Below are 12,498 nucleotides of genomic sequence, written 5' to 3' on the forward strand. Positions count from 1 at the left end.
CTCAGACTAAAACTCCTAGATAATACTAAAAATAATGAAGAATGGAAAGGAGCTGGAAGCAGCAGGTGTATTTGACCAGCTGAGGAACAGACAGTAGCCTTGGGGCACTCAAGTCCCGATAAGAATGTGTCTAGGGTAAGACTGAAGGGGTTCAGTATTCTAAAATTGTTACTGGGCCTGCCTAATGAACTTCATGTATTATGTATATTATCCAACAAGATTAGAACCTCATTAGTAATAATTATATTAATGTTTGTAACCCTTTTCTTATTTAACCTAGCTTTAGCTTCTGTAGGGTTGCCTCCTCTCCTGGGCATTGTTCCAGCTACTGGATAATAAACTTCCTATCTTCACTTTGAGGTCTCCGAGTAGTCAATTTGGGTTAGGGTCTCTGTACCCCACACAACAATAATAATACCAATATCTCAAATGATTTTGAAGTAGATGGGAACATATTTAGAATGGAAAATTGAAAAATTCCTTAAATAGCTTTTCCATCTTTGAAATATTTCTACAGTGATTCCAAAATATCATTTGGATTTGATAAGAATAAATTCTTATTGTATGAATAGTCAAGATGGAGATTGAAGACTTTGAGTTTGAATCCAGAAATCAAATTGTACCAATGGATGAAGGCAATACTTAGAAACACCTTGGTCTTCTCTTGGCAAGATACATTGGGAATAAAACTATGGCTCTGTATATCTAGAGATTTACTGGTAGCCTGAAATCAAAGCTCAAGATTAAGATGAAGATATTTGAATCAGTTAAAATTTATACAAATCTTAATATATACTTTCAGAACTATAAAATGGACCATAATAGGTATATAATATATCCTAACAAAATCTTACATAGTATTAGTAAACACAGGAACCATCACCCAAAGGAAGTCAAGGAAAGAGAAATTTCTCTGCAAAAGAGAAATACCTCATGATCAAAAAAGCAAGAAGAGTATTATTAGACATTCTCAGGGCACATTATAAACAAATTTACAACTTACAGAAATATTTTTGGTACAAGCGGACATCATCAAGCAATAGGATGTATCATTAGATTTTCCCAATGTAAGCAAAAGTGGTTTCCCTCCAGATAGAATCTATGAAACAGCTAAGATTTAAGAGTGAAATCAGAAGACCTTCCATGGGTAACATCCACATGAACTCAGTCAACAGTATGTCAACAAAATGTCAAGCAAATGAGTCAAGCAGATTTGTTCATGGAAATGGAGGAATTTATGATAATAATTCAGGAACGAGACATTGCCATAGAAATTACAGGTGATTTATCCTTAAGTAACTAAGACTTATTGATAAAACAGATTATGGAATTAAACAGTAGAAACTGTATAACATATCTCTGCAGGCTATAAAAATTGAGTATTTATTGAATATCTAATAATATCTAACAAGACAATGTGGTGGCTATAATTATACATAAGAAGGTTGCTATATCTCATAACCAAACAGATGATAAAACCCTGTATTACAAGTATATAACTCAGATAATCCTTTGAGATTCAATACAAAAATTGTACTGGATTCAGAACATTATCACAGACAAAACTGCATGTCAGTGATTTGATACACAAAATTAAAGGACACTGAATCAGATGTAAAATTGTCATAGTCTCTAAGATGGAGTTAAAAACTTTCACAATGTAGAAACCTAACAAATCAAAATCATGAGGAAATAAAATGAGGAACGGATCATCTTTGTTATCCTATCAGCTACTGGAGATTTCCTGAAGGTTCTTTCAGTGAGCATAAAGAAAGGGAGCTTATATCTCAATACTTTTGTTCAATTACAAAAAAAGCAATTATTTTATCCACATGTGCAATAGTCTGAATAACAATATATGAAAGAACAACGGCAGGATAGTAAGTTAACCTAGGATTATTTCTATCTAAATTCCACTGGAAAAGATGAGAATGTGATAAGTAACAGCAATAGCAATGATAACAATAATAATAAAAGAGGAGTTCATGATAGTTATACAGGAACAAGTCATTGCTACAGGAAATAACAGCTAGCCCATTCTTTAGTAACTTCTGGGACCATTGAACATGAAGATGGAAAAAACCAAAATGCAATAATAATTCACGCTTATAAAGCACGGTAAGGTTTACAAAGTGCTTTAAGCATATTATTTCATTTGATCCTCACAACAAACCTATTCGGGTGCTACTACGATTCCCCATTTTATAGATGGAGGAATTGAGGCTCAGTGATTTCCCCAGGGTAATACAGCTAGTGAATGTCTGAGGTATAACTCTAACTTAGGTCTTCTGAAGTGCTTAACACAATGCCTGGCTTATAGTAGATGACATATAAATGCTTATTCCTCTCCACCCCTATTTACCCAACCATGCCTCCCCTCTATGGAGATAAATAGTGTGCTTGTTGGCCCTGAGTAACATGAAATAAAGATGGAAAGGTGGGTTGCCTCAAGATTGTAGAGGACATTGAATGCCGAGTAAAAGAGCTGAAACTTCACTACAGTAGGGAACCCTGAATGAATGAATGGATGAAAAACACTTTTATTAACGCTTTCATATGCACAACACATTGTGTTAGGAGCTCCTGAATACACAGAAAGACAAGACAGCCCCAGCTGGCAAGGACCTCGGATTTAATAGGACACAACCCATGTGAGAGGGCTCAGCTGAAATAGCTTGTTAATTGAAAAAAAGGGGAGGAGGGTTTAGGGTGACAGACAAGGTAACAAGGCAGGTGGTAATGCGTCTTCCTTAACGTTACTTCTGTTGACAAAACTGTCCATCTCAGATGTTGACTCATTTGACAGGATCCCAGACTTTGATGATTGAAACTCCCTTTTCTGGGTCTTCAGTAGCTATAGTGAAGAACAGGGAGTAGCAGCAACTTTCAGATTTGCCACCATAAGAGCTGCTTTTTTTTTTTTTATACTGGAAAACTTTTTATTGTAGGCAGAGTGGGATAGCTGAGCACAATTTAGATGATTTCAATTTTGTTGGCAACATCTAAAACATCATAGTTTAGCACAAGTCGGACATAGTCCTTCTCTCCATCAGGCCATATCAGTGTGTTGACCTTGGCCGTGTCGATGTACACAGCTTTTTTACCAACTGCTTAATCTCATGTTTGTTGGTCTTGACATTTACAATGAAGACTAGGGTGTTGTCCTCGATCTTCTTCATAGGAGACTCAGTGGTCAAAGGAAACTTAATGATAGCATAGTAATCAAGCTTTTCTCCAACAGGCACTTTTCTGAGGGTATTTGGGCCGCCTTTGAAGTCTTAGTGTCTTGGGTTGCTGGAAGGTGGGGGGTGTTCAGATCTTCTTTATGTGGCTATGGATACCCTTCAATTCTGCCTTCTTGACCTTCAAGGCCGTGGACTTGACTTCTGTCTTGGGGCGGGGGGAGAACGGCTTCCTTCTTCACCTTAGGAACCATCTTGGGGAACAGGCCTTGCTAGCTGCTTTTGAGCAGAGTTGTTGTTTGGCCTTCATTCTTGAAGAGGACTATGACTTCAGGGAGGTGATGCATGACATGCAAGTGAGAGAGGACTGGGCAGAGTCACCAGCCTCACTTTCTCTTCTGGAGTCATCTGGGTCCAGTGGCAAGATATAGATCTAGACGCCTGGAGATGGTCCTGGATGCAGTGGGAGACCTTGGCCTTTTTAGGCTTAAGGTTTTTAACAGGTCTCAGTTTGACTGAGGCAACATCCATTCAGTGATTAAGGCTAGTAAGAAATGAGGCAGAGAATGGCCTCTTACCTAATCAAAAAAAAAAAAAAATCAATCTGGGAGGGGAAGACCCTTAGGGTTATTTACATTCACTCTGAGTCAATCAAGGTCCAAACAATGACCAAGTGGGGCTTGATCTGAGACCTGTTATTAGCCAATCAATGAGTGTCAGAGTGATTTGGGTTTAAGGCATGATCCTTAAGGAAAAAAATCTAGCCTGTAAACCTCAAAATACCTTATGAAGTTTCAGCTATCAAGATTTACATTCCTTTGGGCAGAGCATACACAGGTAAGGGTATGATACCCTATGTGGACAGAGGGAAGGGAAGGGGAGGGAAGGGAAAGGAAGAGGAGGGGAGGAAGGGTGGAAGGGTGGTAGGAAGGAAGGAAGGAAGGAAGGAAGGAAGGAAGGAAGAAAGGAAGGAAGGAAGGAAGGAAGGAAGGAAGGAAGGGAGGAAGGGAGGGAGGGAGGGAGGAAATGAAATGAAATGAAAACATTCTCATAAAATGGGGACAGTGCTCTAAACTCCAGCCGGGCTTCTGCTTCAGAAGGCCTAAATTTCGCTTTCCTGTAGACTACCTGATCTCTGGAAAACCAAAACTTACCCCGCCCCTGCTATCACCCCTTGCCAAATAACGTGTTAGATGCTTTCATCGGTTTTCATGGGTTGAAGATTGTTTCCTTGTTCTTTGTATGTGGGGTAGATTACCAGGCTAGGTTGTGAGACTGAGCTCTCAACCAAAGAGAGTAAGGTCAGGGGGAGGGGCTGTTTGTGTTAGGGTATATAACCACGTTTTGTTTTCTGTAACTTGCCATCCTAATGGAGGTGACGACCCTTTCTCTTGAGACTTGAATTTTTCTTTCTGTTCCTACCTTGAGAAGCCTTTGAGTTTTTGATTAAATTTTGGGTAGGGGTTTTCTCCACACGGAAGGAAGGGAGAAAGAACTGTGTTGCCCACTACCCAGTTCCAGTTAGGACCCCAGTGGGGCAGCTCCTACTACTACTCACAGAGGTTATTGTTTGTCCTTTGTTCTTAAAGAGGACCATGACATCAGGGAAGTGATGCTATGACATGCAAGTGAATTGAATTTAAGTGAGGGAGGGCTGTTTTGAGCAGAGTACTGACAGTCATAAGGAAGACTAATCTGAGTGTTTGCAGGCTGAATTGGAAAGAGGATGCCCAAAGAACTGTTGGGAGACTATTATAATAGTCCTGGTGGGTAGTGAGAAGAAATTACTAAGACCATGGCAGTGGGACTAAAGAGAAGAGACAGAGAAGAATGATGTTGAGGAGGTGGTCTTGGTAACTCTTTGGGTGGAAGGAGGAAAGGCAGGAGTCAACTGTATAATTTGAACCCTGGGAAACTGAATAAGAGGTGGTGTCACTGATAGAAAGAGGGACATTAGAAGGACCAGATTTAGGGGGAAAGATAATGAATTCTATTTTAGATATGGGGAGCCAGGATGATACAGTGCAAAGAATGCTGGATTTGGAGTCAAGCGTACCTGGGTTTGAATCCTAGCTTTGTTACTTACTCCCTGTGTGACCTCAGTTAAATCAACTAACTCTCTCTTGGCCACAGTGTCTCCCTGGATAAAATGAAGGGACTGGACTGGATGAACTCTAGAATACCTTCTAACTCTAAAGCCATGATCCTATAATCCTGAATATAAATCCAAATTCTAAGTCTATGATCCTATAATCCTAAATCAGTTTAAGGGCAGGGGAAGATCTGAACCTAGGCTACAACATTAAGATCCTGACCTGATTTAGAGCTCTCCTGGCTTGCCTATTGAATAATACTGTTAATTATGCAGTCCCCAAACAGTTCAAAAGCCTTCTTTGTAATGAAGCTTTACCAATCCTTCCCAATCCCAAAACACCTGCAGGTTTCTTCCTTGATATTTCTTTATGTGTGCCTCTCTTGTAAAATGTAAGTTTCTTGAAGGCTTCTTGTAGGTTTCTTGAAGAAATTTTTTAAATTTTGTTTCTCTGTCTCCACATCTAGGACAATACATGGAACACAAAAAGTGCTAAATAAATACTTGTTTATTGAACAAAAACATTACTGAAGTTCTTAATTTATTTCTTGAACTTTCCCTTTTATTTGACCGGCAACAAAGATCATGTTCCAACTCCAACTTGTTGATTGAAAGCTTGTGGATTTGGGGAGTGCCTAGTTGAGTTTTGATTACTCAACAGAGGATTCAAATGGGATTAGGATCTTGCTAGCCCAGATCTTCTTTCTTTGTCCCCCAACTGATTTAGGGCAATTGTAGGCAGGCTTCAGGACATGTCTGCTTTGGGAACTCACTCCTGATAACTAGTATTAGTAATAGAGAGCCTTGGTTGATTTTAACAATCCCATCCAAGTATATAAAGAGAATAAATTGGGGAGGGGGGAATTGAGGGTGCTTTGTTAAGTATTAGACCCATAGGGATTATTTTTATGAGCAAGACATATCTATCCCTTACAGAAACAGGGTTAATGTTGCTGGCAGCCTTTCCTTGCTCCCTTCACTTTGCCCCATAACTGAGTACAGAAGGACATCTTTAGGGTGCAGTTCCACTGGAGATGACCAACAGTGAATGTTTCTCTGTGTGGTGGGGACAGGGCAATCACGAATCTCCTGACCTATTACTATAATCATGAACTCTGCAGAGACAAACTATATCCTAGGAGCAGAATTCTTAAGTTAATTCCTTAATGCCTCCCTTAGGGCTGACAAGTGTAACTTGTCAGCAACTTACTCTTAGAGAGTTGCCTAGGATACTGATAGGTTCATTGACTTTCCCATAGTGACACAGCCAGCATATGTTAGAGGTCAATAACATTTATTAACCACCTACTGTGTGCCATAAAAACGTAATGGGTTCCTTAATGTCTGTAAGAAAAAGGTGGATGGGGCTGGGACAGATTCTAGGGAACTAGGAAGAGAGTATTGCTATGGAGCTGCCACCTGAGGGTGACAGAGAGCCCAACATAAAAGTATTCTTTAACACTTCAGTAATCTAGGAAACAGTCTGCAATGGCAGCAGAGGTAATGCTTCAAATGCCCTTTAATTCTTTTCTATTTAATAAAGTTTTCTTTTGATATATTATAACCAATGTGTTTTTAAGTTGGGAGAACTGACGTTACCTTACTGAGTTGTTCAGGCTTTCCCAAATATATGGTGGAAGATTGAGCCAAGAGACTTGGGAAATCTCACCCAAACATTTCTGAGTCCTTCATGGGAGTCTGATGGAAATAGGATTACTAACAACAGAGAGTAGAGAAAAGCCACAATCATCATTGCAGCTAGCTTTCTCACTTTGCTTTCTGAAAAATGTCAGTGATAATGAAACTTTGAACATAATGTGTTAAATATCAGTACACTGAATGCAGACCTATGATCATTCCCTGTTCAGATGTCTGAATAATAATCCAGCTTGAAAACTGCCAACACATCAGGTGTAGGAAACTTATTGTTTCCTTTTTTTCCACCAGGTGTGATGAACCCTCTAAGTCCTCAAGTGTGGCTCTTACCTAAATGTATTCAGTCAAAAGGCTTCACTTGAGGACCTAGAGGGCCACATGTGGCCTTGAGGCTGCAGGTTCCCCACCCCTGGCTAGGCCTTTAGTTTCATTAGGACATGAATTTCTAGTACAGAAACTCCCTCCACTAACACAGATCAGCAACTTAGTGTTAGAGAGTGCCTAGGACACTAAAAGGTTAATTGACTTTCCTAAAGTTATACAGCCAGTATGTGTCTGAGGTCATTAGTCAATAAACGTTAAATACCTACTATGAACCAGGCACTGTGCTAAGTTCTGGGGATATAAAGAGATAGGACTTGAGTGTAGGTTTTCCAAACTCCAAGGTTCACTCTTGATCCATTTATACCATACTTCTCAGGAAGACTATTTTAGTCTTTCAGGTAGATTCTAAAAATTGGTGCTTCTTTAAACTTTTTATTGAAGCATTTTTACTCTCATTTTTAACAGTTTCCTCTATCACCTGTGAAGAATGGAATCTCATAAGAGGCTGTAGGGTTTCTATTGGGAAAAAGCCACAAAAACTTAAACTCTGTGAAAGTTAGAAACCCCAACATGGTGACTTGTTAACAATTATAACTTAGATACTGAATGATATTTTAGACAATGAGTTATAATTTAAGATACTATGACCTATGAAAGCCACAACAAGAATATTTTGACCTATATGTGACTGGGACATGATCAATACACAAACTTATCTTTGGGCATAACATAACACTGGCTTAACTCCCAAGCTCATTACTAAGCAGAAAACCAAAAATATCCACCAATCAGTAGTGATACACTCTCTAGCTCCTCCTTCCTTTGTCTGTTTTCTATAATTACCATGGGGATCTTGAGGGTTCTTTGCAGGGATCTATTGAACTGTCTGACTGTGACCCCTGATCAAAGATTGCCCCTGTTTTGTAAGCATAATAATCGATTAAACTACTTCCTATAATCATTTTGGAGATACTTGGCCTCTTCCTTTGGTATCAAAAGAACAGCCCAGGGTTATGGGGGGAGGGACAAGATTCCCCATCCAGGGGAATTCCAGACCTTAAAGAGGCTATAGATAAAATAGGCAAAATATGAGGTTGAAGATGATGTCAGACATATGTTATAAAGATAAAATTAAATTAGTGCAGTATAATGGGCACTGAGCTTGTAAACATAAGAATTGAGTTTTAATCCTATCTCTGCTACTTTCTATCTATGTGACCTTGGTTAAGTCACTTTCTTCCTCTGGGTAAAATGAGAGGAGGTGCTACATGATCCCTATCTTCCCTTTCAACTCTTAACTTCATAGACTTGGAGTCCATCACTAGAGCTGAAATGATTCCAAAAAATTGCTAGCAGATATCCTGTGTTAAGGACTACATTGTCTGTATCTACACATGTAGTGATGAACAATGAAAAGTCACATTCAAAATGATGACCACAAGGTACTAAAAGATCCCTTTTCATTAAATTAAGATTTAATTATGTTCACTATATTTACCAAGGCCAGAAAGTGAATTAATAGGTTTTAGAAAGGTTTTAAAAATAAAGTTTGAAACAAAAAGTGCTCTCTTTTAATTTAATTCTAACTTTTCCAGAGATTCTACTGCTAGGCATAGACTTCATGAAGGTAACTGTTATGAAAGGTCCTATATACATGAAAATATATAATGCTATAAAGCAACACTTTTTTTTTTAAAGCAATCGGGGTTAAGTAACTTGCTTAAAGTTACACAGACAGTTATTTTATGTGGGTGCCAAGTATCTGAGGCCAGAACCGATTATAGCAACACTTTTTATGGTAGCAGAGTATAGGAAACAAAATAGATACCTGTCAATTGGAGAACAGCTAAAGAAATTGTGATACGTAAATGTAGTAGAAACATTACTGTGAGGGTGGGTGACAAGGGAGGAAGGAAATGAATCTGGAATTCAAACTTTTAAAATCAAATGTTTAAATATATGTATATATGTGTGTATGTATATATATATGTGTGTGTGTGTATGTGTATATATATATATAATATACTATTATTAATACTACTTTACATGTAATTAGGAAATAAGGCACTGGGGCATAGAGATCCACCATGCCTTACTGGAAAAGTTGAAGGGAGTATGGGAGAAGATATGGGAGAGAGCAGATTGGCGGTAGGGATATCCTGTGGGACTGCTATTTTGGGGCGGTGGGTAGGGGAAAAACGGGGAGAAAATTTGTAATTCAAAGTCTGGCAGAAATGAATGATGTAAACCAGAAGTTAATAAAGCATTTGAAAAAAAGGAAACATTACTGTGCTGCAAAAAACAACACATATTATGAATACAGAGAAGCATGGAAAGACATGAACTGAACCAAAGTGAAGTAAGGAGAACTAAGAAAACAATACACACAATAACTAGAACAATGGAAATGGGAATAAAAAAAATAAATTAAAAATTAATATTATAAAACTACAAAGAATAAAGTTGGCTTCAAAGAAGAGATATGAAAAGATGTTCCCCCTCTATTTTTTATGGGGGGGGCATGTTAGATGTGCAACATTGCATATACTTTCTGATTTCTTTTATCTATTGTTCAGCTTTTTTTTTTTTGCTCTTTTTTTGGAAAAAATTCTTTATTATATGTGATTGTTATCTGGGAGCCATGACAGGGAGAAATACAGAGGGAAATCTGGATGATGTGGAAATAAAAGATGTTAATAAGAATTTATTTTTTAAAGTCTGACTTGACTGGTCTTGTCTCTTGTTTCTTCCTCCTCCAATCCATCCTATACCACAGCCAGAATAATATTCTTAAAGTAGCCCTCGCTAAATGATTTTATTGCTCTAGAACAGAGGTGACAAACACCTGGGGATTGCACAATACTCCAGAATGGGTCTGAACCAGATTAAAATCTAATTAGAAAATATTTAACAAAACAAATAAAAGGTTGCACGGGTTCTGTTAATGGACTAGAAGTTAGGAAGTTCTGTATTAGTAAATTAAAAAATGGTTTCAGAGGGAATAAGGTAGGGAAGGGGCCAGATTATGGAAGGGCTTTAAAAAACAGAGTATTTTATATTTGATCCTGGAGGTAATGGGGAGTTACTGGAGTTTATTTTGTGACATGGTCAAGACCTTTAAGTGCTTTAGGAAGATCACTTTATCAACTAAGTGGACTATGTATTGGGATGGAAGAGGTTGAGGCAGGCTATTGCAGCAGATCAGGCATGAAATAATAAAGTCTTGGACTAAGGTGGTGGTGTTGTCAAAGAAAGGAAGAGAGTATAAATGAAAGATGTTATGAAGGCAATAGGATTTGGCAACAGAAATAGGGTGAGAGAGAGTGAGGAATTGAGGATGATATGTAAGTTGTAAACCTTTGTGATGGCAGTGATGTGAACCTTTGGGAAAGATGGCAGTGACCTCAACAGTAATAGAAAGTTGGAAAGGATTGTGGGATAGTCAGGAAAAGGTGTGGTGAAGGATAGAAAATAATGAGTTAAGTTTTGGACATGTTGAATTTAAGATGTTTATGAGACATCTGGTGAAAAATGTTCAATAGACACTTGAAGATTCAAGAACAAAGGTCAAGAAAGACGCTATTAAGTGATTATGAATTTCTTTTATAAGGTTTCCCAATGTTTGGGAGCTTAATGAAATCAATACAATGACACTCGCAAATGTTATGGAATTATAAGAATAATCTTGACCCTCAGAAATGAGGAAATATACCTCCCAATGTTGCTGTATGTGTTGGGGAGGGGAGAGGGAGAGGTATATCTAGAAATGACTGTGATTTTTTAAAATGCCATCAATAAAAGTTTTGTTGTTTCTTAAAGAAAAATGTCATCCACAAACAGCAACATGTGGAGGACCTCACCAAGTTAAGGGAACATCAGTATGATTCTTACTTTGCATTGGATCTCTGTTATTATAGTGAGGAATACTTTTAGGGACCATCTCTGTTTTAAACTTCACTCAATATTTATAGTTAGAGGGTCATTGAACAAGGTTGTCTTTGTTATTATCTTTCAAGGAGTCTTGTATAATTTTGACCTAGTAAGGGAAGATGTTGTTTAAGGAAAGTCTTTAAGGCAACCTTGTGCTCTACTGAACTAAGTGCTTTTTTAAGGTAAACAATCAACACAGTACGATCTTGTATTCTCTACATCTTTCTATCAATTGTTTGATGGTAAAGATGTAGCCTACTATGGAATACCATTTTAGAAAGCCTGCTTGTTATCCTAACACCTTATCAAGAGTACCCTCAATGTCTGTGTAAACCATTTGCACAAAAATTTGTATCAATTGGAAGGTAGGATTGGGCTGATAGTTACTGATGTACTCTCAGTCACCATTTTGGGGGTCATAACAAGGTCTAAAGAGGCAGAGTGGTATCAAGGATAGAGAATTGGCCTTGGAGTCAGGATGTCCAGAGTTTACCTAACTGCTACCTAGCTGTCACCTGATATAAGATTGATCCTAAGGGAGAATCTACTTTCTACTCCCACCATAACCCAGAACTTTGGTATCCAACTCTGCTTATACTATTGTATTCTCAGCGGGTCTATATTATTTTTTGCTTCTATCCCTTCTCTTTGTAGTTCTCATCTCACAGCCACTCAAGAATATACCATGATTCCCTTTGAATTTGGCCCCTTGTATCTTTTCTTCCCTTTCTAAGTTCACATTACCTGATACAGCCTTGGCATGCAGGTGTGAGACCTATTATGTACCTGATATCCTGGAACTTTCTCTAATAAATTACTCTGCCATATCACTGTGAGCTCCTGAAACTGTATGGGAGAATCTCTGTGAAGGGCAGTCCAATCCAATTACTGCTGCCATCTTTCACGTCAGAGTTTGTTGGTTTCCTTCACTGCTTTTGCTTGTACTCTTCCTTTTCTTTTAATCTATTTTTAAAACCCTAATTTGATGCCTCTTCCTAGCATATAGTAGAGTTTTGAAAGCTATGAAAGTAGAACATAATTTTGAGTACACTCCTAGTGATAGACTATATTTACTTTATAAGAACAAGTTTAGCTGTGCTTTGACCATTACACCCCATGAAACTAAAAAGAAATGCAAAATGGCTCTAATTTATCTGCTCTCTTCTCCTCCTCCTCCTTACACTTCTTCTTCAATAATAGTGGTGGAGTGATATATAAGGCAGCAGAAAATGCTAAGTATCACAATTTTTAGATCATTCATAAACAATAATTTATCTGTTGGTATTTGAAATATGAAACACGTCTCTAATAACT

The sequence above is a fragment of the Petaurus breviceps genome, unplaced genomic scaffold (assembly GCF_028583685.1).
Source record: "Petaurus breviceps papuanus isolate PSGF00001 unplaced genomic scaffold, PetGlider_PUasm1.0 140, whole genome shotgun sequence".
NCBI lineage: Eukaryota > Metazoa > Chordata > Mammalia > Diprotodontia > Petauridae > Petaurus > Petaurus breviceps.